Source organism: Taeniopygia guttata, chromosome 3 (assembly GCF_048771995.1).
Source record: "Taeniopygia guttata chromosome 3, bTaeGut7.mat, whole genome shotgun sequence".
NCBI classification, from domain to species: domain Eukaryota; kingdom Metazoa; phylum Chordata; class Aves; order Passeriformes; family Estrildidae; genus Taeniopygia; species Taeniopygia guttata.
This window is the reverse complement of record NC_133027.1, coordinates 79,980,194-80,008,137: the sequence shown is the minus strand read 5'-3', so window position 1 is coordinate 80,008,137 and position 27,944 is coordinate 79,980,194. Positions and strand designations below refer to the sequence as shown.

Below are 27,944 nucleotides of genomic sequence, written 5' to 3'. Positions count from 1 at the left end.
TACAAGAGGTCAAACTAGCCACTCACAATGCTCTGTCTGGTTTTTATATTAACAGACTGGCAATCACAGAAAGCACTACAAAGCTGGCAAAGGATTCCATTACAAATTCCTCAGTACCAGAACAGAGGAAGCAAAAGGTGATGAACAATATTGGCAAATGAGATTTAGACAATAGCTTAATGGAAAAACCTCTGCCTTGAAAAGAGTTATGGTAGTGCAGTTCCTTCCCTTTAACTGCCTACCTCCAAGTGTTACCTTCTGAACTGTCATTATCATTCTTTAAAAAATAGGAAGATTTTGTGTCTATCCAGAGCACTTCTAATATTTCAGCTGAAATTAACACAGGTTTTAATGTGGAAGGATGAGGATTATCTGTGCCAACTTCAAGGAATACAACTGGCAAAATATTCCTAACAAAGAAAATCGTACTCATAATTGAAAACTTTGGAAATGAATTGCTTGCAACTAAATGTCTGCCTCAAAAATGTGTTATAAAATGTGATACTTCCCTTGTACCTAGCAATTCTGATTATTGTGTCTTTTAAACACACTCAGATAAAAGTGTCTAAATGGTTATGCAAGACTACTACAAAAAACAACGTCAGGTATTTTTTAAATTGTACATGTCATCATATGTAAAATTTATAAAATAAATAATTCCATATATTTTTTCACAAATTCCTATTCTTTATCAAGTAAAACCCTTTTGTTTCTTTTCTTTTTTTTTTTTTAAATAATGCAGGATCAAAGACTATGTGCATGATTCCAAAAGGGGCTACAGTAGTTTGTGCTGACCAAAAAAAAAGATAGGGCCCAAATTTAAGTTACACAACTGGTATGAAATGCAATATTACTGCTAAATATGAGGGTCGAGCAAACCTGCAAGCTTATGCCCACTGTTATAAATACCTATCCTTAGCTTTAAGTGGGGATATTGGGAGTTGTATCTCTTCTGCACAAATTATATGTAAAGCATAGAATGAGTGAAAAGAAAATATAATGAATACTACTGCTTTTGAACACTGAAAGTAAGGGCAGAGTCAATTGAATCAGGTACAGCCTTTTGAGTTTTACTGTTGCATTGTTTCCATTTCTCATTAACTGTTCTTGGGTATAAAAAAGCACATATTTGTGTAGTTGATATAGTGTGGTTTTTATTTAATAATTGGGGGAGAACATTGTCTGGATTGTAAGGGATTACTTTCATTTTTTTTATTCTGTTCTTTACTTTTTTGGAAAATCTATTCTTCATCATATTATAACCCCTACTATTCTTCATCATACTATAACCTCTTCTTTTGGGCACATCATCTAAGTCAGGACCTGCTGAAACCGAATCTATCAAGCTCTAAACCTTGCCTTATAAATATAAAAATTGGTCAGAAAGCATCTACTCTCGACATCTCAGTGACTTTTAAAAGTCATTCACACAGAAAATTGGCAATCTGACAGGCTCAGGAAGACTGGTTTCAGTTCCATAAAGGAAATAAATTGGTGTCTTGGTTACCTCTATTAGAAAGAAAAAGATCCTCCCTGTGAAAAGCATGAATAAAGAGGGAAAAATTTTGACATAGATCAGAACATTTAGAGTTGATATGCGTATGAACTGCTGCTACTTGAAACACAAATGACCTCAATGGGAGGGTCAGCACAGCTGAAACCAGTTATAGGGGGTGCAGATATGGCACAGAATCTGTAAACCAGGCCACTGAAAGGGAGGAGTGGGAGAGATCTCTAAAATCCATAATATGTTCGTCAGCAACAAGTATCACCATTAAGTGAAGAACAGTAAGATAATAAAAGGAGTTCCTGACTTCTGAAAATGAATTTGATTATTCAGTCCTGCCTCACTGTCTAAGTCAGACACTGACTTAGTGTTGATTCAAATAGGCTTTGACTTAATGCTCGTGCTGAAGAACCCCGCTATGTAAGCCTCACTTCTATGAAAACTGTATCAGAGCATGATAAAATCATATCACCATCCCTAGGAATATCACCTGAATTAAAATTTAAAATATTTTCTACAGCTAATCCCCTCAAATACAATTATTTTAGCATTTATCAGAACCCACTCCAGCAGAAATGGAAGAAGTTGCAGAGAACATATAAGAACAGAAACCTCTGTGTCTTATCTGAACCACTAGTCAGAGAGAAGTACCAGTATGAAAATACTTTTCTGTCTGTATGAAAAATATTCATCCATTTAACAGTTTGTGAGGTACTAAAAGGCTCAATAGAGGCAGATATTTTTTCCTGATACACACTGGATCACAAAGCAGGCAACAGTCCCTTCTCAGTTAGGTACTAGTTGCTAAGTCTTATAAAGAGTACACCTTATCTACCACAGGAACATTTCAATCTACAAAAAAATAAGGAAATCCACAATTCCACAGGATTTTCAGAACAATCCTCTGAGTAAGAAGGACAATATGCTCTGGAGGAGAGAAAATGAGCAAGAAATACGCAACCATGGAGCTTGTAAGACAAGCTGGGAGAACAACTGGCAATGAAAGCTAAGGCTTTCATTTGAAGACCCACCAGGCCATGCCCTTACTAGTGCAAATACCCCCAAAACCACACGTACTCATGTACATCCCTATGCAAACAGGTAGGGATGAATTCTCAGACTAAATCCAGCAAAACCTGCAAAACCTCCAACTTCCAAGACTCCGAGTGTTTGCTACATTTATGTCATCCATAGCCAGGTATTAAAGCCCTCCAGCTTCCTGTCTTTTAATGGAAGAATTCAACCCAAGTGCAACAGTCCTTTTCTGTGAAGACAAGCAGGTCCAAGGCAGAGGCACATCCCAAAATATCCTAGGACTGCAATCTGTGGGAGAGGTAAACTTTAAAACTTAAGGACTGGGGTATACTAGAGGTTTCCAACTACATATGTTTGAAGAATGTTGTTAAGGACAGCATTGTCCCTAAATTAACATTGGAGAGCTTTTCAGGAATTTGGAGATTTCATTTCTTCTAGAAGACTGCAATAGCCAAGAAGGATTTCTAGCATGCAGTGCAGAGAGAAACTGAACCTTAGGATGAAAACTCCTGAGGCATAGTGTAACTATAAGCAAATAATCCAAGAGTACCTTTAACACAAAATCTAAACCAAAAATCACATCTTAGATAGCTAATTTTCGTCCCATATTGTTTTATATAACCTTATTTTACAATTATATGCAGTATGATGTTATTACTTTATAATATTACATAATACAATTTTTTTTATTTGGATTCTATTGGGTTTTTTAGGAAGCATGTCTGAAGGCAGTATAGACTGGAAAGGGATATGATCACTCAAGATGGAAAAGGTACCAGTGAAGTGATAGCAACTTGTATAGTCATTAAAGGATGAATGTGGATCCCTTGACAGACTGGCCAGATATTTAAGGAAACTGCTACCAGAGCACTGTAAGTAAACTAGTATCAAGGGCTATATTAAAGACAGGAACAGCAAATTTACTTACAGCTGTTAGAAACAAACAACACACCAAAAAAAACCCTAGCAGCTGCTAATGCTCAGGAACTGACTGTGGAAAATGCAGTTCAGGTAAGAAAAGCCCAACTGGAGACCAAAGCTCACAGCAATGCAAGGATCCATAAATCCGAGTCATATCCTGCAGGACTGTCTAAAGTCACAGCATTATCAGAGAGGTTACAGGGCAAATCAGAATAAAGAGCTGTCCCCAGTGACCTAAAGAAGGTTCTTATTTAATGAGATATTTTATTAGAAACATAGCTTTATCAATAGCTGTTCTACCCAGAGGCAGCCCCAACCTTTGCTGGGTGAAGGTAAATTCATAAATCCTCTGCCTCCTTGTTAATTCCTGTTAAAGTGGAGCTTCGAGTATCACAACATAAGAAAAATTACTGCAGCATGTTAAACCTCAAAAATATAGGAAATGAGGGAATGTTGAGACAAATGTCTCCTGTTGCCGAGTTTCATTTCAGGTGAATTTGTAAGCTGACAAACAGAAATATTTATGCAATTTTTTTTTAGAGTAGTACCTCTGAAACTCACTGTGAGAACACACCACAAAAAGAATTTAAACAGCAGGAGATATAGAAGTCATAAATGACAACCTGTCCTTGGAGATAGACAAAAGGAAATGAACTCTAAGGATTTTTATCTAAGGACTATGCTAAGCACAGTATCTGATAAACCCTGAGAAGGCAGAATACATGAAAAAATTGCTTTTGGCTCCTTTTCATAGTGTATAGTACCAAAAAATGAGGGTAACTGGGGAGAGAAATAGTCTGGGTCTCACTTTTATTTTCCTACAAATTTCTCAGCATTTGTTTTACAAAACAAAGCTAAGCATTTGCATTTAAGTACAATACCACTAACAATTAATACTCAAAAAAAAAAATCATTGTAAAAGACCTCCATTCCTAATAATTAACAATCCAACAGCAAGCATCAAAAACCTGAGGAAGAACCCAATAAACGGAACACAGGAGTAGCAAAACAATTCTTAAAAATTATCTGCAGTAACAGTAGACAAATCATTTCAAAAGTGTTATATCTCTCCCATCTCTACCCTCAGTATGTGATGGAAATGTCAGAAGTAGAGCAACAAGGGATACATTGCTTTGTTCTTGCTTTTTAAGCTGTTTACAGCCTCTGCCAAATAAGAGTTAGTCAAGGAAAAATTAATATTCTGCTGTACAGGTGGAATTGCACCAGGGATGAAATACCTGCACAGCAAGAACGAATTCAAAAATTAAAATGCAACACCTTTTTTCTGCCAACCTTCCCCAATGTCATCACAAACATCTCTGTTCCTGAATTGTGTGAGCAGCTGTCTACCTGTGGGAGGTGTAAAGACTTAAAGATCACAGTTGCCTGTCTCAAACACTGTTAAGGCCACAGAAGGATTTTGTCGTGAGATAGGCACAGAATGGAGTAACAGGATGGTGCTAACTTCAAGCCTGGCAGAAGCCAGGTCTGGCTATCACATCCTGAGTACTGCATCCAGACAAAAATTCCCACTGTGGCAAGCTACACAAAGAAGTAACTGCTCATACACATATCACCAGTCAAAGATAGATCACCCCAAATTATGGGACAGATGGCACCTGTGCCCAGAAACTATGACTGAAGCTCCAGCCCTGAATGTGCTCCTGTGGAGACCTGGAAACTGGACTGTAATTTAAGCCACCATTGCAGGAATTTGAGATAAGATAAAGGTTATCACCTTTATACGATTGTCTGAATGTTTTCTCAGGTCTAGGGTCTAGTTAACAACACTGAGGGAATAGAATGTACCGCTGATAATGAACATAAACAATGCAGCAACAAGGAAAGCCAACTCAGCAATGGTGCTGACATCAGCTTGGACTGAGTAATAGGCAATTTTAGCAGCGGGAGATTATAACCACCAATTTACAAGTCACTTCTTCAAAAGACCAGAGACTAATTAGCCTTAGAGGAGAGAATCTTTTAACCAACAGCATAAGAGAACTGTGAGGCCAATAAGTATTAATTGCTTTGCTTGCTAAAATATATAAACAATGAAAAGTTTGGAACAATCTGAGGCCCTCTAGTCAAGGATAAAGTAGGGGTAATTGGACACCCCTGCGACCACAGGTGGTAACTACCAAACACATTCTGTCTCTTTCCTTCTCCTCTCTGTTATATTTCTTTCTCTCCGCTCCACTTTTTATTGCTAGATAAAATCTATATTATTGACTTTGGCATATGGTCTCATTTGCACCTTAATTCAGGCAGAGGCATCTCTTCAATAATCAGTTCTTAACAGAAAGAGCAGAGGAACACAGGGAGTGAAGAGAATGTGTCTTGGGACAGAGAAGAATACAGAATGAAGGTAAGAACACAGGGGATTGGGAGTTTTTCTTTGCTTTCTGGTAACAAAATGCTAAGAAGAAATCAACTTTAAAATTGGGAGTGTTATGGAATTGCTTCTGTTAGTGATCTTGGCAGCCATAACTGGCTAAATATGTTATGCCTTGACAGAAATGGGAATCATTCAAGAAAATAAATTTAAAAAACCCAAAAAAAAACCAAAAAAAAAAACCAAAAAAAACCCACAAAAAAAACAGAGCAGAAATCAGTGCGAACCAAAACTTCAGCATGATGTTAAAGAGATATTGTATTGCAAGAGGCACCATCTGTTGTGTTTGGATCTGAGAAGCTTAAGGGCTAGAGGCAAAACTTGCTCCAGCAACAACCTTCATACCTCAGCCCTGAAAGCTAACCCCTTCTTGAGTTAAGCGGATCAGATTAGACCCATATCTCCAGACCATATTCAGCAACATGTGTTTTGTGTGCTCTGAGAGAACACAGGTATGCCTTGGTGGAACCAGCGTTTAAATCAGGTCACTGCTGATATCAAAAACAGCAGATATTGACACATTATCTAACAGATACTGGGGGCTGATTAATCACTCCATGTGTAATACGAAGCATCATTTTCTTGCCTAAGTCATAACAGAAATGTCCAGAAGCTTTGCATTGCATCAGGACTTAATGCTGTTCTGATGACATGTTTTGGATGGCTTAGAAGAAAGCTGCGGTCACTATCTGAGATCCATCCCAAGGATAGCCACCCTTCATAAGATTTCCAATCCAGCCTCAAAAATGAGGAAAAATGGCTGAACTTTGCTATAGGCAATTAATGGACCAAGAACCCTGTGCCCTTATGTCATGAATGCTGATTAACCTGACTTAGCTAGATTAAAAATGAGCTGCGCTGATTAAAAACAACTGTATTAACAGTTCTCTACTAACTGAACTAATGATATATCAAAGGGAGACAGAGGGGGAATTTGTGATCTTCTGAATTATTCCTTCTAGTCTTTCACTAATATAAAATGCAATCATGCAAACCAAATCTATCCAAAGGGTTTGACCATTTAGTACTTGAATATCATCATTATATTAGGCAACTAAAAAAAACTTCAAAAAATAAAAAACCCACAAATACAAAAAATACCAAAGAGAAAAATCCCTTCTTTATATTGAAAATATCAAAATTTATAGTTCCAATGTGGGGGAAAACTTTCCTCACACAGCTTGGAAAATGTCTGAGAAAATAAGATTTTTCCTGAACTTAACCTTATGTTTCTAACCTCCAGTCAAAATTTTCCCCCTTGTATAATAATTTTCTGCATTTAAAATTCAGCTACTTGCCAAGAAAATAGCATCTGTTTAAACAAAAGGAAGAGATTAGTGGCGTCTACTGCCTGTGATAGGAAAACAGCCAAGCTTTGATAAAACTACGTTTCAAGTTCTCCTTTACTCTTTTCAAAAACTGCAGCTGTTCCCTCCAACTTTTTTAAGCCTTAAGCTCTCTCGTATGACCTTGAAGACTTACGAAGCTGAAAAATTGCTCTAGACACTTGCAAACTTTCTAAAGTAATAAATTTCAAATTGTTCCCTGTGACTTCCTTTTTATGAACAGGCTCATTTAATGTCTGTTAGTTAAGTTGAAAGGCACTCATTTGAGAGGTTTCTTCTAGAGGTAATATCATGTACTTGCATGAAAAAAGGTAGGCATTATGAAGGTTAGCTAATTAACCCATCCAGAAATTACGACCATTAGGATGAAATCAAAGAGAGAAATCTATTGCCAACTCCTAAATGCAACAAAATACCCTTTAATACCCGGATTTACTGTCCTATAATAAAAAAGTGAAATTTAAGAGGTTTCCTTTAAAAAAGTTTAACTTGTTTTCTTTAATCTCTGAAATTTCTTTGTAATAAGACAGAAGGCTAAGTACCTAAATTTAAAACTGATTATACTTTTCCAATTTTTTTTTTTTTTAAATGTGTGCAAGCAGTTCTTTTGTTTTTTAGCCTGAATAAGGAGTGATGAAGAGAAAAAAGGTCTTTCTAGAGTGAGGTAGAAAAAGTGTTTTTTCTTACTGTGGTCAAAACAGCCCTAAGCACAAAATTTTAGTCCTAACATTCAAAAAAACTCTGAGGATATTCTAATACTGCAAGATGCTTTTTCTTACTCAACAATGCAATGAAGTCTTGAATTTTCCTTTCCTTATTCTTACTACTCATTATATTAATGAAAATTTCCCACTCAGTGAACTCTATTGATCATGTAAATGACTAAACTTGGAGACAGGCAGAGGTATGGCATTACTGTGGTATGCTCTGACACAAATTTAAGAGCACCATCAGTCATTTAGATAATAAGATGGATAGATTTTATAGGATGATTAATTCTTTAGTTTCCTTGTCAATATGTTCTTTACCAGGGCTATTCAGAAGTAGGGAAGCATAGGTTCAGAGGCAGATGTGTCTAAAGCCTAAAATGGTTATGCAAGGTTTATATTTTCACTTAATGTTGTGCACCATCAGATCAACAAAAATTGTCAGTGTTCAACCTTTCCCTAGCTCCTAAACTTGTGCAGTGTCTATTTGTGTCTCAAACTGAGGATGTGAAGCATCAAGGCAGCTGATCAGAGGCAATTACCAACATCCAAGAATCGTTAGGCAGACCAAAAACACACACGAATGACTGTAGAACTGTGACATTTAAAAAATATGTTTTCAGTTGTTTTCTACCTTTTGGGATTGGACTCCACAGGCACTACATCTTTTAGGCTTTCATCTACACCAAGAAGGATGAAAAACTGATTTGAATTTTTGAAGAAATTAGAGCGTGAGCTCTTACAGGTTCACAAAAGGGGATTAACACTCTACACAGACTGCTGAATATGGTAGGGCTGATGCCCAGCCCAAGATACCAGCATGGCTAAGGCAGCCAATTGAACTTTTAGCTTCATGGAATGGTCCCAGAGAGCCCCACGCAGCCACTGGATTTCAAATTTAAAATTTGATGAAAATAATTACATAAAAAGCTGATGTGGCTATGACAAGAAGAGACACTTGGAATATCTAGGTGTGATTACAGTACTAATTAACACATAACAGACTACAGTGTCACTGACAAAAATATGCAATCAATTAGTAATGAAATAAACGACTTTTTAAGAACAGCTGAAAGACATAAGGTAAATAAAGAGAAGGAACCAATGAAGACTACATAAGATGAGTTAAAGCTTGCAAAAAAAAAAAAAAAAAAGACAAAGGCAGAAAAACAGAATGAGTAATTGCTAGTACAGAGACTGAAGGTGTGAGAAGTCTTTATCAATTATTGAAAAGAAAGCAAAATAGAGCAAAAGCTGAAAGACCAGCCCTGCACATCGACAAGTGAGTTACCCTATTACAGCATTTGTAACACATTTTTGCCTCAACACTGTAACCCCCTAACAGTGAAGGTCTCTTAACCTTTAAAAACTCCCAAGGAAAAGAGGCCTTTTTGCTTCAGTTAATTAAAAGGAAAAAAAAAAAACCAACAAAACAAAACAAAAAAAAAACAAAAAAAAAAAACCAAAACAAAAAAAAACCCCAAAACCCAAAACACATAGAGGGAGAACTCTGGAAAATATATGACAGCAAAAAAAACCCCCATGAGTCACCAAAGGACAGATACCTTATTTTCTCCATCTCTCATTCTTATACAGCATGATTTCTGTTCACAGGCTTATCAGTAGATTGTTGCTCACTGACAATTTTTATGGAAAGTACAAAAGATGCTGTATCTGTAGGGAGCAAAGATCAGTGATCAGTCTCAGCCAGATGAAACAATGCTTATTTACACCACCTAAATATATGCATGTCATCAGCTGAAATATCATTATTCATAAAAATATCAAGTCAGATTTACAGCCTGTGACTTTCCTGAAATATTCAGGAAACAAATAATATCTTAGGGTTTACTTATGTAACCTGTTACCTTTACTCCTTAAACAGCCCATGTAAGAGGCACTCAAAATTGCAGTTTCTGCTTTTGGGGAGTTATTATCATCCTGTCAGTGCTCTTCTGGATGGGGAATAAAAATGGATGAAGATATTTGGGTAAGAGGAAAGTCTGCTGGCCACCAGGCAAAGCATCACAAGAGTGAGCAGGGGAGTCTCTCTGCCTAGTGATCACACCAAAGCATCCATAACCAGAGAATTTTATCAATAAGGACAAGAACTTTACAGGCAAGGACAGCTGATATCTCTAGCCTGACATACTTGCAAGGACTGAAATGCAAGGGGGACTTAATCTGCTGTCCTATTAAAGTTTGTCTTGGTATCTAATTAAATTGCCCATGGTCTAGTTCAAATCACATAATTCCTCCTCTGTTCTCAACAATGAATGAAAATAACAGGCAACAACTCTGAAATCTCTATGAATTAATAGACATCTCTTAAATTTCCACTCTCTAGCCTGAAGATATTTGTTTGTCTAGACTCCTTATGCCTGTTACAATATCTAACCCTTCAGTCTCATTATTTATACCACTGTTTTAATTCCAGAATCACACAATGCATAAGGTTAGTCAGGGCCACATGAGGTCATCTGGTCCAACCTCCTTGCTCAAGCAAGGCCATTCCAGAGCACATAGCACAGGATTGCATCCAGATGGTTTTCGAATAACTCTGCTGAGGGAGACTCCAAACCTCTCTGGACAATCTGTTCCAGTGCTGTCACCCACACAGTAAATTTCTTCTTCATGTTCAGGTGGAACTTCCTGTGCATCAGTTTCTGCCCATTGACAGAATGGACACCACCGAGCAGAGCCTGGCTCCATCCTCCTGGCACCTCCCTTCAGATACTCACAGACATCGATGAGTTCCCCTCTCAGTGCCTCTGCTCGAGGCTGAACAGGCCCAGCTCCCTCAGCCTTTCCTCATCAGAGAGATGCTCCAGGGCCTCAATCATCTTTGTTACCCTCCACTGGAGCCACTCCAGGGGCTCCATGTCTCTCTTGTCCTGAGGAGCCCAGGACTGGACTCGGCACTCCAGATGTGCCTCACCAGGGCAGGGCAGAGGGGCAGGATCACCTCCCTTGAGCTGCTGGCAGTGCCCTTCCTAATGCACCCAGCATTCCATTGGCCTTCTTGGCCACAAGGACACACTGCTGGCTCATGGATGGCTTGTTGCTCACCAGGACCCCCAGGTCCTTCTCCACAGAGCTGCTTTCCAGCAGGTCAGCCCCCAGCCTGTGCTGGTGCCCAGGGTTATTTCTCCCCAGGTGTAGGACCCTGCATTTCCTTTTGTGGAATTTCAGAAGGTTCCTCCCTGCCCATCTCTCCAGCCTGTCCAGGTCATTCTCAAGGACTGTGGAGCACTCTGGGGTATCGGCCACTCCTCCCAACTTTGTGTCATCAGTGAACCTGCTGAGGAGGCATCTGCCCCTTCATCCAGGTCATTGAGGAACATATTAAACAATATTGGGCTCAGTATTGACTCTTGGGGAACACTACTGACAAACCTCACACTAGACCCTGTGCCACCAACTACATCATCCCTCCAGCCAGGCCTCCATTCACCTCAATCCACTCATCCAGCCCACACTTCCTGAGTTCGCCTGTGAGGATATTGTGAGAGAAAGTGTCAAAAGCCTTAGTGACATCAAGGTAGACAATATCTACTGCACTCCCCTCATCCATCTGGGTCTTGTTTTTTTGTCATAGGGGACAATCAGGTCTGTCAAGCATGATTTAGCAATGATTTCTTTTAAAAACAGGCTTCCAAAAATCAATATTTCCATTAAGGGTTCAGCACACAAGACAGTATATTGTTTCCAAGTAAAGAACAATAATTTCCCTTTTTTTCCCCAAATTTACACTATAATTACATTAGCTTAATCTGAATCCCATGTATGAAACATCATCTCTGCTAGTGATTCCTCCACTGGTGGAATACTCCATATTCAGTTTCCTCCTGCATATTCTTCTATTCCTCTCCTAATTTGTCTGTTCATTTTTCTGACAACCTACAACCACAGCTGCACTGCAGAAGAATAGAGCCTAAACTGACAAGGAATGATGACCCTCTCACTCTAGGCTAGACTTGCTAAGTCCAATACGTTAAAGTACATGAGAATTGGCCTGCTTAAGGCATGGAGGCATACAGGAACATCTCAGACTTTGTTCCAGTTTCTGTAGGCACAGCACTCACTGGTTGTGCCTTATTTGGACACACCACTCTGTCTATGAACACCAGGAGGAGCAGATAAACAATACTAAATAGCTGCAATTGTTCCAGTCACAAGCACTCTGTAGGAAGCCTGGGGGTTAGAAAAATTTATTGAACAACTGCTATAACTCAGCACCTGTTGACATAGCAGAGTTCTTCTCTATATTATTATATTCCCCAGATCATAGACCACAATAACTCACACAAATGCTAATTTTATTTTAAAAGACTGATAAATGCAGATATTTTCTATATTTTATTTTAAATTTACAGTATTAAGAACAGGTGTGCCAAGAACAATATCTGACTGAACTATATTACTAGAACATTTTCAGGAAACACACATATTATATTAACAGACACTATCTTTAAACAGATATCAGCTATGGCATGCATATGTATATATTTCTGTGTGTAAATAAAATTGTCAAGTATTTGTTACACACACACACTTTCCTATTTTGGCTAATATTATTAGAGGCTGTCTTAGACTATTACTTGCATATTTTCTGAATTCATAAATTCTGATTTTCTGAACTCATGTGTTGTATTACTTGAATAGTATAGTTGTTTTTCTCGGTGAAAGACAACTCACATTTACTGATAATTTAGAAAATAACTTTTTTTTTTTTTTTTTTTTTTTAAGGAAAATGTCTCATTACACTTAAGATGTGAAAAATAAGGGTTCCATAACATCATTCTCATTTATAAAATTATTTTGTTTTTTTAACGACTTCCACCTTGCTTTCAAAATTTCAGTCTACTCCTATAGACCAACACAGATATCTTATTTAACATCTTTATATAATTTAAGCCTTACTTGAGTCCTCAAGGTAGTTTTTGGCCAAAATGTAATCCCTTCTGCAGTCTCTATGAATATTCCCTATCTAGTTATCACAGCTAGATTCTAGGGAAGCTTTCTTCCCAGGCTGAGACTCATCATGTCGAAAACACTATGTTAGACTGTGGGAATCCAGGGCTTCCCTCTGGCTGCCCTGGAAGGCCTGGGACCCTGGCAGGGGGTCAGGAACCCCCCTGGACAGAGCCCCGAGAGACACTGTCTCTGGTCTCTGTCCATGGAAAAGAGTTTTCAATCTTACAGGATGAATTACAAGCTCTGAGTGTTTGATATAAGTAATAATTAAGTGTGGAATGGGTGCAAAAGTAAAATTTTAGGATTCTAGATTAGGGGTTCAAAGGGAACAAGATGGAGGAAATTGGGTGTGTCTTGTCCTTTTTCTCCTTCTTCATGCCCTCCATGTTTCACTGTAGTGTTGGCATTTTTCTATTGGTTTAGGCTGGGGACACACTGTTCAACGTAGGTGACAGATATTGGCACATTATTGTAAATATAGCACAGGTAGTTTCTGGTATATAATGTTTGTAACATCCCACTGAGGGGCAGAGCCCCACACGCTGCCCTGCAGGACAGACCTGCGGCAGGGCAGCAGAACATGTTAGAGATAAACAGAATAAACAACCTTGAAAACAGCACAGACGAATTATGACTTCTTCTTTGGCAACGGGGCAGAAAGACAGAGACTTTCTACAATCTCGGGATCATCAATACCACAGATTCTTACATTAGACCAGCTACCACGTCCTTGTGACCAGAGCTTTGTAGGTTGCCTCTTGACTGCACAGCACCGTGCAATCTAATCCACTCTCAAACCTTCTGCACCTCTGCTGTGCCACCAGCCCTGCTCAGGGTTTGAAGCTGCAATCAAAGGAATAAAAGAGAACCAGTAATGAGCAAAATAGAGTTGTTTTATAATAAGTATTATATGTATATGTAATACTTTATATTATATATATAAATAATATATAAAATAGTATTTAATATTTTATATAAGTATTATATAAATTATAATACTTATATAATATTTATATAAGTATTATATTTAATATTTCACATGCTTGTCATATCTATAAAGGTAATCAGGTCTCTCTTTCAGCAACCTCAGCACCTAGGAAGTGCCAGCATACCCCAGAAAACCTTTTTCAACCTACCTAAAAATTATTTTAGCATGGGAGGCATTAGGAGTGGGAAGTGCAATCATTGTATGCATTTATTTTGCAGGAACTTCTCTGAGTTTTACATTAAACTGTGAACTCCTCATTCAACACAAATCATACTTTTAGACAGATTTGCAGATTGAACAGGCCTTTTTAAATTGCATAGATGATTTTCAAAGTGCACGTTTTCACACCTGAATTCTTCAGATCTTGCCAAATGTACTAATTTTAGTATAAGTTCAGATAAAATTTGGGGCATGTATGGTTTACTGTCTGGTATCATCAGAATGACTGCCAGTTATCTAAGTGCAGCTTGAAAGGTATCAAGCAGGATGGATAACATTGTCTTCTTAGTTCCTCTGATAAACTTAGTTATCTCACTGAACTCCTTGAAAGTAAAAATGAAAGAGTATTTCTCGTTACTTTTTTGTCTAGACCAAGTGTTTCCAAAGTAGTGCAATATGTATTATACTCAGTGATTCACACCCGTCTACCTGTATTTTAGTAATACTCAGGCTCTGTTAAGCTATTTGGGTTTCAAGACCAGTGGGCTCTTCTAAACTGATATTATTTGCATTTGTGTGGTTGGAAAGGTTTACTTTGCTGATTCAGACATTTTGAAACTCAAAAGGTCAAAGAAAATCTTCGTGCTGCATCCAATGAACCAATAATTTAGGGACTCAAGGTATTTGGCAATAATATGTCCCAGAAGGAAATACAGATATCTTCCCTCTCCTTGCTGTAGATTTCAAGTTACTTTTCTGATATGACAGTAAATCTGTATATAGAAAAAGCACTGAAAATACATGACTCCATGAAATGGAATTATTTTATTTTCAGTCACATGCAATACTTTGAAGGTGAACTCTATTTCATTTTCTGATGGTACTCTTTTCTTTCTATTTTTGAAAGTTTTGTGCATGTGAGAACAAAGGGAAAGGATTTATTCTCTTCAGATGTAGTTAGAAAATTGAAAATATAATGCAATAATCCCAAATTGATCTAACTAAATAGGTATTGTTCTACAAGAAGACATTTAAATCTCCTGAAAGCAACATGACACTAACAAATTTTGCAAAGAAGCCTCGTTAACAGAGCTTAGTCTAAATGCACTATTTAGCACATGTAATTCTGTATTATTCTTTTAGTCATGTAGTCGTGTGAAGAACTTGTAAAGAAACAAAATACATGGAGTAGAGCCTTGACAAGGAGTCCTAAAAGATAAAAGACCATTCGTCTGCTATTTTGTGCAGCCAAGTTATTTGAGCAATAATCATGGAAAGCTTTTAAAATAATTGTATACTGGCTGCCACTGCAGTACTGTTGGGAAGCTGGTCCAGAATTACTTTTCTGAGAACAAAAAAAACTTTTAATTAATTTCCTTCTTAAATACATTCACAGTTAGTTAATGACTTATTTTTTTCTACACTTGTCTCTTTTTTTATTTCTTGTATTAAGTAATTATTTTGCAGTTTAACTGGTTAATTACAACTTGTACTTTATTAATTATAAATTGTTATAATTGCATAAAAGATTGCATTTAAATTTAATGGGAGAGCATGAGAGATGGTTCAGATATTGCTAAGCTAAATGAAGGACTTTGTCCACTATATAAAACTCTATAAAGAATCAACTGTTCATCTGGAACAACTGAACCACCAGCCCCAAAATATGCCTCCTGGATTCCAGGAATTCAGACTGTGAGTGAAGCCACCTGACAGGAACTTGAGAAAAACATAAAGGTAGTAGTATTGTTCAATTATCTAGTAGTATTGTTCAGTTATCTCAGGTCTAATTAAACAGGGCTGGGAGGAGAAGAATGAATCCACAAGGAAAGTGTACTTGGCACCTCTCCTGAAAATCAGCTCTGGCTGGGTCTGGCCAGCCATAGCCCACTGCCTTATTTCTGGGGCCCTCTTCCTGAGAGCTCCACATGATCCAGTGTTGCAACAGATCCACAGTTTAGCAAAAGGCAGGCTAAAACTGCCACCAGCAAGGGCGGTGCTTGGCATCCCCATGAGTACCTGAACGTATATTAACCCATGGATCCTATGTTTCATAGGAGCCCACCATCAAGAGGAGCAGAGTGAAGAGGGACCAATGGGATGCTGCAGGATCCACAGGGGCAGTGACTACCTCTCTAATTAATCTGTGTCTCTGACACTCTCTCTCCTCTCCCTCCTTCTTTTTTATTTCTTTCTATCTCTACCTCACATGGGCTGTTGAATAAAATCCATACTATTGATTTCAGCGTATGGTCTCATTTGCACCTTAGTTTGGGCAGAGGCATCTCTCTAGCAGCCAAAATAATCAGATCATAACAGAGAGCCTTGCATCTTCTGTTACTAGGTAACATTGAAAAATATTTAAAACCAAATATTAATGTTTGCACTTGATTGCAAGGACTGGATTTCACAAACTGCAATATTTGGTGTAGCAAACCTAACTGCTACCCAGGGAGAAATTCCTTCCTTTATCCATAGGCTATGTATCCATTAATTCCTACTGCATCCTTCAAAAATGGGATGAAATTGCTGGTCAGAAATCAGCATGCCTTTGTCCAAGGATGTATTCTGCTTGATTGAGTAAATTGATTTTAAGAATTCCAGTGCTTTCCTATTCTGTAACTTCTTGGTTACTTTGTACTTTTAACATTAATATTGTGGCTAGATAAATGGTAATAAATACAAATGTTTAAGACTCCCAGCCACAGGCCTCAGCATTTCCCAGGCTGTAATAAAGAACTCCTGACATTTCCTAGGGGTATAGAAGAGGCAGTTATTAAAACCTGCCAAAAAGGAAATACCATAAACCCCATAAGCACAAAATATTATCAGTTCTAGCAGAGATGTAATGATTCAGCAGATGAAGAACTTGTGCTTAAAGATTTCTGTGAGCATCTGTGTCAACAAGGAACTGATATGGGCATTTGCAAAACTTTTTATCTTACCCTGGAGACATGTCAGCACCTAATTTTACTCCTGTCAAGTCTTAGACATTACTTTTTCTCTGCTTGCCCTGTCTTGCAACCCTGTTAGAATTGGCAACAAATTGTTCAACTTCTGTTTCAGAAAGTTATATTCTCTTTTCACCCAATAATCAAAAGGTCAGAATCTTGCCTATTTTGAGAAATGTTGATTCTCTGCCTTTCCTGGGAGTGTGTAAACTTATGTCCTCCATGCTAACGCAGCCTAAAGAATGCTTCAGAACTGCATAAAAAATAAGAAGAGGTGTGGGAACGATTCAGAACATACTTTAATTTGAAGCATGAGAGGAGTTGAAAATCCCGAAGAGGAGAAACTATGAGCTTATCTCCGACATCCTAGGAGAACATGTTGTGAGATGGAGCATGCTGTGAAATGGAGCATGTTGTGGGGGAGAGTGTAAATTTTAAAAAAATGTTTAAAATACTTGCAAAGATTCCTTGAAGTTCAGGTCCTCAAGCCAGTAGAGTAACACTCTATTCTACATTTAAGTAGGCCACTCACAGCACCATTTTTCAAACATGCTTCACATGACCTCCCCTCCAGACATTACATTACAGACCTCCCAAATCCTGCAGAGATGAGGCCTCTGTTCCTGGCTCCCAACAGCCTTCAGGCAAAGCCAAACTCACTATTTTAATCAGTCTCTGTCCTTGATGACAATTAAAAAATGTTTGAGCCTCTTCTTCCACCAGAAAAGCCAACAGAGAAGCATCACCAACAGGTAAGAAGCTGAACATTCTCCAAAGAGAGCAGCTCTTTGCCAGTTTGCTGTGACAATTGGCTTGGTGCACAGGAGAATACCAGGCTGTAACCCCTTTGCAAGAGAAAGGCTCTGGAAAGGACCAGGCTTCACCTTTTTTGTGTGGCATTTCCAACAGTTTAACTTAGTATATTAGATCCAGAAAAAAACACACTTTTTTTGGTATTAAATTTTTGACACAGACCACATAGAAAAATAAAGGACATACTTTGAAAATTTGATCTCCACTATGCCTTACTTGGTCAGTCAGGCCAAGAGCATGTTTCTGATTAGGCTCCAAAGGAAACCCCAATAAGAAAAAGACATCTTTGTCCTTGCAACATTTTCTTTTTACTTTCCTCCAGGAGATTCCTTAATCTCAGGTGTCCCAAGAACATTGCCCATTATTACCCTGCACTGCCTCCATAGCAGCCACAGACAGGAGATGAAACATGGTCACACAGGAAGGGTTTTCCTCCTGGAATGACAGGATTCTTCCCCAGCTCTCACACACCACCATGCAGCACCTGCAGGGACTTGATCGGACTCCCAAGCCTGCAATACCTGATTTGATCATAAACTGCAATGGAACACCAAAGGGGATATGTCTACATCATCAGATGGTATAGGATCTTCTGCAAAACCGTCCTTTTGTGATTCAATGAACGAGCTAATAAGAAACTTCAAACTCTGCAACAAACATTTACTTATCCACAAATATTTCTAAATCCGAGCATGGATTTTTTTTGCCCAAGCCTACCTGAATCCACACTCAAACATGATAAGCATAAAACTCTGCAAGTGATCAAAAGACATTTGAATCTACATATAAAACAAAGCAGGTAATCTTTTCCTCAGAATATTTTCCTGAGCATTTGCCCTACTTCATAGTAAAAAAAAAACAGAGAATTTTGAATACCAACATCTTATGCATATCTAAAAATAACTGCAAAAGCATTCAGGTATAACCTCTCCATCCTCCAGAGTTATTTTCAGCTTTTCATGACCAAGCTGTTAAAAAAAAATTCAATGAGTTGATTATTCATTCTGGTTCCAAGAGCTGGCTTTTTTTCAATTCACTACATGATTCAAGCTTATTTCTCACAGTGACGTACTTCTTTTGCCAGTGCTGATTACCACTTATTGCAACCCTGGTTCATCTCAATTATATAAAAGTACGGCCTTGCTGAGAGGCCATTTTTAATGGCCATTAACTTCTCATGCAGAATACCATTTCCTTCTGCATGGAACAGGTGCACAGAATAAGAGAGACCTCACTGCATGGTTTTCAAAGTTCCTTTATACTTAGGTCTGAATAAATCACTCAAGTGTCCTGTGAAATAAAACAAACTTGTTTTCTTAACAAGGTCTGAACTAAACCACTGATATACAGATATCCAATGCAAAATCCAAAAAGTTTCTGATCTCCTAGAATCATGTTGACCTTCATGAAAGAAACAAAACCTTAAATAATTTGTTTTAAGTAATTGAATTCTGACTCATAGCAACAATACATGTCTGATATTAAAATATTATCATCTAACCTGTCATATAAATAATTCTATGGTGATGTAACCCCATTCCCTAGAGTATATTCAGTTGTTTATCTTCAGCAGGTTTTTCTAGGTTTCTCTTAGGCTTTAATTCGAGAGTTCACTGAATGCATATTTCTTAATCTAGCCCTCTCTGCAGGTTGTTCTCACCCAAAGAGAGCTTATGCCTGACATTTTTCTCACTACTGCTTGTAATGTTGGAAATAATTTTTAAAAGAATGCACTCATGGAAGAGATAATATATTATTAGATCATTGTGTCAGTAATGATTTCTTGAATATTTTTAGAATATGGCATTTTTTTATCTCCTTTAATAGTAGTCCAACGTGTACTAATGTTTGCAGATCTTACTAGCAGTGAACAAATTATTATTTTATCCTATATAGTTCTGATTCAGTTTTAAATCCTTTTACTAATATAGAGTATAATGTGTATAAGCCATTCTGGTTTTCTTTCACTCTGACTTTTTTGGAAGCAGGTGCATGTTTTGTAGTATCTTATGCCTCTTGAACAATTTTCCTTGGCAAAATATTTACAAGGAATTGTGGCTTCACTTCTCACCCTCGTGGAATTTTTCAGTATGAGACATCTGACTTACCACTAATAGTGCCAGGAACTAAGGTCAGCTTTGAAAACCACTAAACCAGGTTTGATACACAACATTTTTTAACACTCTCTACTTGCCAGAAGAGGAATTCTGTGCATACTGTCACTAGTCATTGGGCAGCAGGATTGCATATACCATGCAGTTAATACTTTGCTTTGCAGCAGTTTAACACCTAAATTTTAACAGTGCCATCATTGGTAGCTCAGTTATATTCTTTTTCTCCATTGCACTGATTTAAAGACAAGAAAACTGACATTTTGAATAGAATATTTGCAGATTTAATTCTAGTTAGTGCAGTTTATAGCACAACTTTTTTACCAACAGGACTGTGATACAGGTGTTTATACATCTGAATGGTGCATTGATATTTAAAATTCTATTCTCAAGTGGGTAGATATTGATTAATACACCAACTATTGCCAAGAAGAATGGGTGGGTTATGAATTACTTCATCCATCTGTCTATTTAATGGAGAAGTAACATTGTCCAATTAGCTCAAAGCTGGCAACTCCTCAGAAGTTCATTATAAACACTTTCCACAGTATAATTTAATGATTTAAAATACATTTTATTTATCTTGTGGGCTTTTTTTTTTTTCTCTTAGATTTCATACCATTCAAGAAAAGTTTGTATTTTAGTCAATGTCAGCAATTTTGGTTTATGTGTATTGTTCACAAGAAAGAATGCCCAGAATGTTGCTGTTTTGGAGAGGCATATTTATGAACTATATCTATTTAGAAGGTAAATCTTCTTTTGTACGCACACAATAACCTTATTCCCATAGATGAGTCTTTCTCCCTGAGGTCAGTGAGATTTTTTCTGCATGAGAAGCATAACAGCAAAGTATTAAACACTGAATAGGTTTTCTACCAATGGTTTAGTTGGCTCTTTTGTACTTAGCTTCAGCACATATCTCTCTGTTAAAAAGGCTGGATTTCTTCTAGCACCAAACATTGAAGGACTCGTATCATAATCCATCATTCTGAAAATACAAATGAATAAGGTAAGGTCTGTAAGTCCTTTTGCAAAAGTATGAAGTACTAACCATTTATCACTGATAAGACAGGTAATACTGGGACATTAAAAGCTGAAATGTTCAGAAACCTTTTAAAATAGCACTTCTCCCTACAGCTGAGATTAACTGAGATTCCCGTCTTCCCCTCAGTACTGTTAATTCTCTGAATCAGAATCCACAATGTCATAATATAGCTATGTATTATAGCCCACAAAATTTCTGATTTTGGCCTCTAGATACTATCAAACACTATAATTTTTTTTTCTTTTTTTAGGAGAAATATATGCTTCTATGTCCAAAAGAAATTGTATCATGTACACAGCTCATTGAAAATATGACTACAGGGAAAAATATTGCACTAAGCTCCTGAGGGGTCCTCCATAAATAGGGCTAGGAAATAAGATTACTTTTGAAGCAAAGTTCTTTGTGATTTTCCTAGTTCTGTGTCAGCATCAGACCTGGTCACAAAATAATTTTCCGTATGAAATGATAAATAGCCAGATAATAAGATAATAATGCAAAGCAATAATTACCATGAGTGCTTAAGTTAAAAGCAGTTAAAATGTTTCAAGCTGTACTCCTGTTCACTGAAATATATTTTTTCAAGAGCACTGATGCTCATAGGCAAGTAAAACGCACTTATAAAATTTCTATAATCTCCACAATGGAAAGACACTGGACATTCCACTTCACATATCAAAAGAATGCATGTGGCTAATCCTGTACAGAGCAACTCACTGTTGGGAGAAAACACCCGGACACTGCAATTTACAACCTGTGGAAACAAACCATAACAAAAATTTCTCAGTTCTGACTTTTTCTCAATGTTTGGCTCTACGTTTTGGAGCATCATACTCCTTTCTTGGGTATAACCACATATGTTGCTCCAACATATTCATTTTAATTTTTCCAGTGGGACTAAACTGTACAGTAAGATGAGAAGTGACTTCATCTTGCATATTTTGAGTTTTTTCCATGTTTTGATTTTTTTTAACAAGAAAAGAGCAAAATTTAGTGAAACATTATCACATATCTTACAACTAAATTTAGGAATAGGCTGAGGAGAACTAAAGGAACAATTCAAGAGCTGTTCATCAATAGGTCTCTGCTCTTTGTCAGCAACTGGAATGAAAAATAATTAATTGCTTGAAGTGTGGCACAATAGATGCAACAGTAGATTTTGCTAAAGAAAACAAATTCCTTTTTCATTTAGAAAATAATAATAAAAAATGAGATCACTAACTCTCTATGGATAAATAAATCCATTCCATCTATCATAAAGGTAGTACAGGCTACATATTGGAAAGTTCCCAGCAAATACAGCTGCTGCTTCTCCTGGTTCAAAGACCTGAGGTGCTCTCCAAAGTACACATCTGCTCTGCACCTGAAACCTCAGGTCCAGTAGCTGAGTAGCCCAGATCATTCAGAATTTTTATTAAGATTGCCAACAACACCTTCAGCAGAATCTGTAGCCTTGCAAAATATGCAACACTGACACAGTGTGATCTTATTTCATTCTGCAATAAGCAAAGAGGCTTTCAAAAGTATCTTTATCTAAGTCTCAAACCAGAAATTGAACCCTGATAGAAAATTGAGTGTGCTGGAGATACTGTTAAGAAAAGGGGACACATATTTGAAATGGTATCCAGGGGCTCACTGTCAGAAGCTGGTCTGCTTGCATATATCAGATGGGGACAGTGCATATCAGAGCTCAGCAGAACCACAAGGTAATAGCAAGGAATGTGACACCTGTGACATGAATGACAATGGGCATCCACTTAAACAGGTGGGAAGACAAGACAGGGACCAGCAGTAAAAAATTGTTCGAAAGACACTAACAAGTGCTGGCAAGAGACACTCCACTAAGAAACCTGTATGGAATATTGTCATGTTGCTACAGAAGCAATGATGGTATAACAGCCTGAGTACAAATGAAAAGAAAGGTGTAAAGTGGGGAAATGTGGTTGCACTTACAGCATCACCCAGGTCTTGGAGACCCGTTACTTCCTTCATGGATATCATGCTATAAATGTGATATAAATGGCTGAATTTGAACATTGTTTAGAGAATAGAAGGAAAAAGCAAGAATCAAAGAAAGAAAAGTTTGTTCACTACACAGTACACCAATGTATCGCATTTGTTATGTGAGAGACATCTGTATTTTGCATTCACAACTAACATTTTTAACAAAGCAAAGGCAGAATCATTCTCTACCAGCCATGGGCTACTCACACTCATACTAATGGTCATGCTGCTCCTTCCCTTGCTGTGTTTGTCATCTGTCACCCTCTATGAGAGAGCAGGTGAAATAAAATTAAAAGGATTCAGTTCCTTCAAAGCAATGAGATTCAGGAGCTGCCAGGGCCTGAACACCCGGGTGCTGGAGCAGAAATATACTGAAAGATAGAAAACAGAACAGAATAGTTCTGAAAATTTGGAGAGGAAAACAAGATACAGCAAGAAAAACAAAAGCAAAATTACTGTGCAAGATACAGTATAAAGTATGTGAGTTTTCAAATGCCAATGCCAATGCTAAGTGTTGAATCTCTATTTTTCACCCACAAGAAATTGCCTGATTTTATTACAACACTGTAGGCAAGAAGTTTATAATATAATAAGAAATAAAGTTCATATCTATCCTGCACAGAAGTCTCAGCCTTGTACCACTCAAATAGGAAAACAGGTTCCTATTCACTATTCCCTAAAATGTGCATGCAGCTCTTATTCATAAGTGTGGATCTTCACAGTATGTTCATTTCACTAAAAATGCATACTTTTGCAAACTGGTTAGGTAAAAAAGAAAACTGAAAAAGTCCGCTTATTTATATCACTAATTTATTAGTTAAACCAACTTGAATCTTAATTTTTCTGGTTAAGGGGCTAGAAGCCAGGATGAAGACATCTACTAATGACCACAGAAGCTGCAAAACTTGCAGCCAAATATTTAGGAGCAGGGGAAGAGAAACGGGAAAATTTTGGTACAAAACACTACTCACTTGGAAATTTTAAGACCATTTTTACAAAAATCAAATGTTTAAAGAAAAGTTGAACTGCGATTTTAAAAATATGAAAATTTCTCTCCCATCCCCTGGTTAATGTAGATGCAATCTCAAACTGTGATCTGAATGTGATGCACTGAATATGATGCACCAGAAATTATCTGTGAAATTCTGGTGTAATGCTCATCAACAAGAACACAAGGAATTTACACCAGCAGGTCTAAGAACAGAATCTGACTGTCTATAGCAGGGCATTTGAGAGAAGGTTCTCAGCTAGACACTAGCAGTAGGACAGATTATGGGGATGATTATGACTTGTTTTATCTCTAATACATAAACACTGCCAATGCAGTATCTAAGCCACAACTCTATGGTCTATTATAATGGATTCTAAAATAATCAGGCTGTGGTTCCTCATGTTGAGTTACGAGCTTCAGCGAGACCCCCTTGCTTTCTAAACTTCTCTGGTAAGTCTAGGTGCCACTAAGTCCATTTAGCCTTCAATTAAGTCAACAGTCTGTGTCAAAATAATATAGGCAATTTCAGCTAGAAATATATGTTTTCAGTCTTTGGCCTTGCTGAACTTACAATCACAAAGCAACAAAATGCCCATGTAACCCCTTTTGGATTTTATCTATACATTTCACCAGATCTTAGTGCTTTTTTGCCCACCCATGCAAAAGTACCCATGCTGAGCGTTGTTCCTCCCAAGGTGCAGGATCCTACATTTGCCTTTGGGGAATTTAAGGTAGTTCTTCTCTAAGAGAAGTAGAGCTTCTCTTTGTGCAGCTTTTTTCACAGGCCCCCACAGTCATGGTACAGCTGGGAAGGTTGTACAAATTTTCTGTATTTTTCAAACTATGGGGCACCATACAGATTCCAGGCAACTGAAGCCTCACTATGATGCTTCTGACTCTTTTTATTAATCATTATCAATGATATGTACATTGCAGAGATTTATAATTCTGTAATTTCCATGATTCAAAAAAATAGCTGCTAGTCCAAAATCCTCATGAAATGAAGAAATTTTGCTGGATATTCACTAGATATGCAGTAGACTGGATGCTATTGGCTGCAAAATGTTGGGAGGACTAGACAGACTAGAAGACAATAAACAATTACAGGATAATAATGAAACTAGATAAAAAATAAATGAAAACACACTGGCTCTGGATAGCTGAATTCAGTCAAACACAGAATTTGTACATATGAACACACAAAACAGAAGACTCTCCTGTCTCCATAAGACTGGAAAGAGTTTTAGGAATTGGAGTAAATGAGCTCCCACTGTGATGAAACCAGTCTACAGTCTTTGCTGTATAAACAGGGTAGGACAAAAGAGAAATAGCATATTTTTACCTTTGTCCATGTATTTTGTAGGCTGGTTGTAAAGCTGGGTAAAATTTTGTTTGCCGTACTTTTCAAATAGTGTTGACAGAATGAAGTAAGGTACAGAAAAGTATCCACCCATACACTTCAGGACTATAGAAAATATCTTACAAAGACAGCTTCAAATTCATAACTGTTTAGTTTATCAAAACTGCTAGAAATGTTTTGACTATTATATAAAATCCTCACTGGGAAAAAAGACAGAGTAATAGAAGCCTTTATAAACTACAAAGACAAAAGTCAGATGAATAAGAGACATATTCTTGATCACAATGAAAATACCTCTGTGGAGACTGGTGATGGAATTGTCTAAAGTGCCCAGTTTTAAGACCAAGACTGTCATCCATTCTCAGGATAATAAGCTTTGGCAGAGCATTAACAGTAGTGCTTATCAAACATCAGAATTCAGTGTGGATTTAAGGAGTGAAGATGAAATTCAGTGAGGACATCAGGGATCATACCAGATGACCTTCTGGTGAGCAGTCACTCATACAGCAGGTCCAGTGATCTCAGGACCTTTAAAGGCTCAGCAGGATTGGGAAGGTAGTCGTGAATTGTTTTACTGTAGACTCTGATCACATGGGGGGAGAAAAAGGGATACATCAGGAGAATCTCATTGGAACAGTTACTTCAGATTTCCCAAGTGAACTTTCACCGGTTTGCGCTTTTAATCTGAGGCAAAACCATGAACAATCTGATTGCCTGAAAGAGTGCTAGTTTTAATCTCCCTTAGCTATGCATTTCAAACCAGTTCTGTAGGACCAGCCTTGGAAGAAAATAAATGGTCTGATTATACAATATTGCAGTGTCTCAGGTAACAAATGCATGACAGATACTTAACCAATATCTGGGAAGCCAACCGGCAAGGGTGGCATTAATGATTTTGCAGAAAGTTAACTAAGTACATCTATCACTTTGTCATGTAGGGTAAAAGAAAGCATCAGTCAAAGAAAGAGGGAAGCAGTCTTCCTTTTTTAGGTTCTGCTGAAATCTGCTCCAAGAATCAATACAGCTGGAGCTCTGAGCAGTAATCAGGCTGATTAAATGTAACAGAGATAGAAAGGAAAGGAGCAAAGCCAGAAGATGATCTGGAACTAAACAAAAGAAGCATATTATATGGTTCAGCAAAACACCAGGGGTTTACTAAAGGGGTCTCCAACAGCCTAAAAATTGTCTCCAGAGGCTTAGCCATTCCAGTTATCTTCAAACCAGTGTTTCACCTTGCCAGTGACAACCTTTGAAAATGCTCCTGTTCACACACAGATTGCACTCTGAGTCAGATACTTCTGATACTTCCCTAAGAAAGACCATGCTGAAATTATCCCTCCTTGGGACAGATTCACAGCTGGAGTGACTATGAGCACCTTCAGCTGTAATCTCAGTTGACAAGAGCTGGGGTTTCAACCAGATGATTCTCACAGCTCCTAACTGCATCAAGCACGTCTGTGCAATTCCTCTCTTCTCCTTCCTCCCTTGAAGAAGAGGCATTGTATACATCTTTCCATCCCTTTTCCACTTGCTAAGTCTAACCCAGCTCCCACACTCGAGGTTTCTACTGCCTGGAACAATTATTTTACTCCTTTTCATTTTTAAGATAACCTATTCTTTGCTAAAGCCTATCTTTCAAATATGGTCTGCAGAGCACATTTAGTCAAAACTGCAGCTGGAGCTGGTTGAAATATTTCTGTTTGGAACTGTGTTTTAAAAGGATTTGCTGCTTTTCTGAAGTTATTTTTCTGAATTTTGACAAATATGTTTCTACAGATTTTAGATACTATTTTTTTTTCTTCATGGAAAGGAGGAAAAGTAGAAGAGAGAAGAAAAAGCACAGAATAATAATAAGAAAGAGGGCAATACTAAAAATCCATCATATGGCATCTAGAAGATTCGAAGTCGAAGGTAAGTTTTCCCAGGAATACTTGACAAATAAACCTATCCAGTAAAAAAAATCCTACAAAATTTTAAATCTTAGGAAAATATCTCATTAAAAAAAAATCACTATTCTAATCCATATTCATTTTAATTGCATTAGTAGGAAATTGAAATTTGTTTCAAAAGAACAGTCTATAAAGATCATCTACACTTAGTTTTTCATTATTGTGGAACAATCTATCATTTTGTTTATCCAGATGTGAAAATAGAAGAAAGAAATATATCTCCACTATGCCTTCCTAGAGCTCTAGTAATCTTTTTTTGTTATTGTTATTGGTACTTTTTAGAGTACCATATACCTCTTTAACTTGACAAACTCATTACTTTATAATGATTTAATTACTAGGGAAAGAGCTTGTCAGTTTGAGTGGCAGACAGGAGCAGGCTGCTCTTGTACCAGAGGGCAGACATAGCACCTGACTGCAGCCTGATTAAGTTAATAGGCTGCCAGTTCCACCCTTTAAAACTCTTGGGATGAGCACTGCTGCTGCCACTGCTTGAATGTACTGTGCTCCCTATAGAGTGATTAGTAGGTACTCACATTTTTTGTCATTCACCATCAGGAAAATCAGTTCCAGAGGGTCATATGGGAGCTCACAGAGTGCCGAAGGGAATTTGTTTTATTAATGGCCGTGGGATTCCTTAAAATCAGAGGGTTTGGGGCACATTACAAAAGGCAAGCCTCAGAGACAG

General features: G+C 37.5%; 1 long non-coding RNA gene across 2 annotated transcripts; it reads left to right on the top strand.

Annotated features, from left to right (window-relative positions):
- Positions 1-5,267: 5,267 nt before the first annotated feature.
- LOC140683749 (uncharacterized) lies at positions 5,268-16,275 on the top strand. Of its 2 annotated transcripts, XR_012055144.1 has the most exons (3): positions 5,314-5,593; positions 5,731-5,831; positions 16,093-16,275. It is a non-coding gene; the product is annotated as an uncharacterized lncRNA (long non-coding RNA). The 2 variants fall into 2 exon arrangements; XR_012055143.1 differs by having other exon boundaries at positions 5,268-5,831.
- Positions 16,276-27,944: the final 11,669 nt, after the last annotated feature.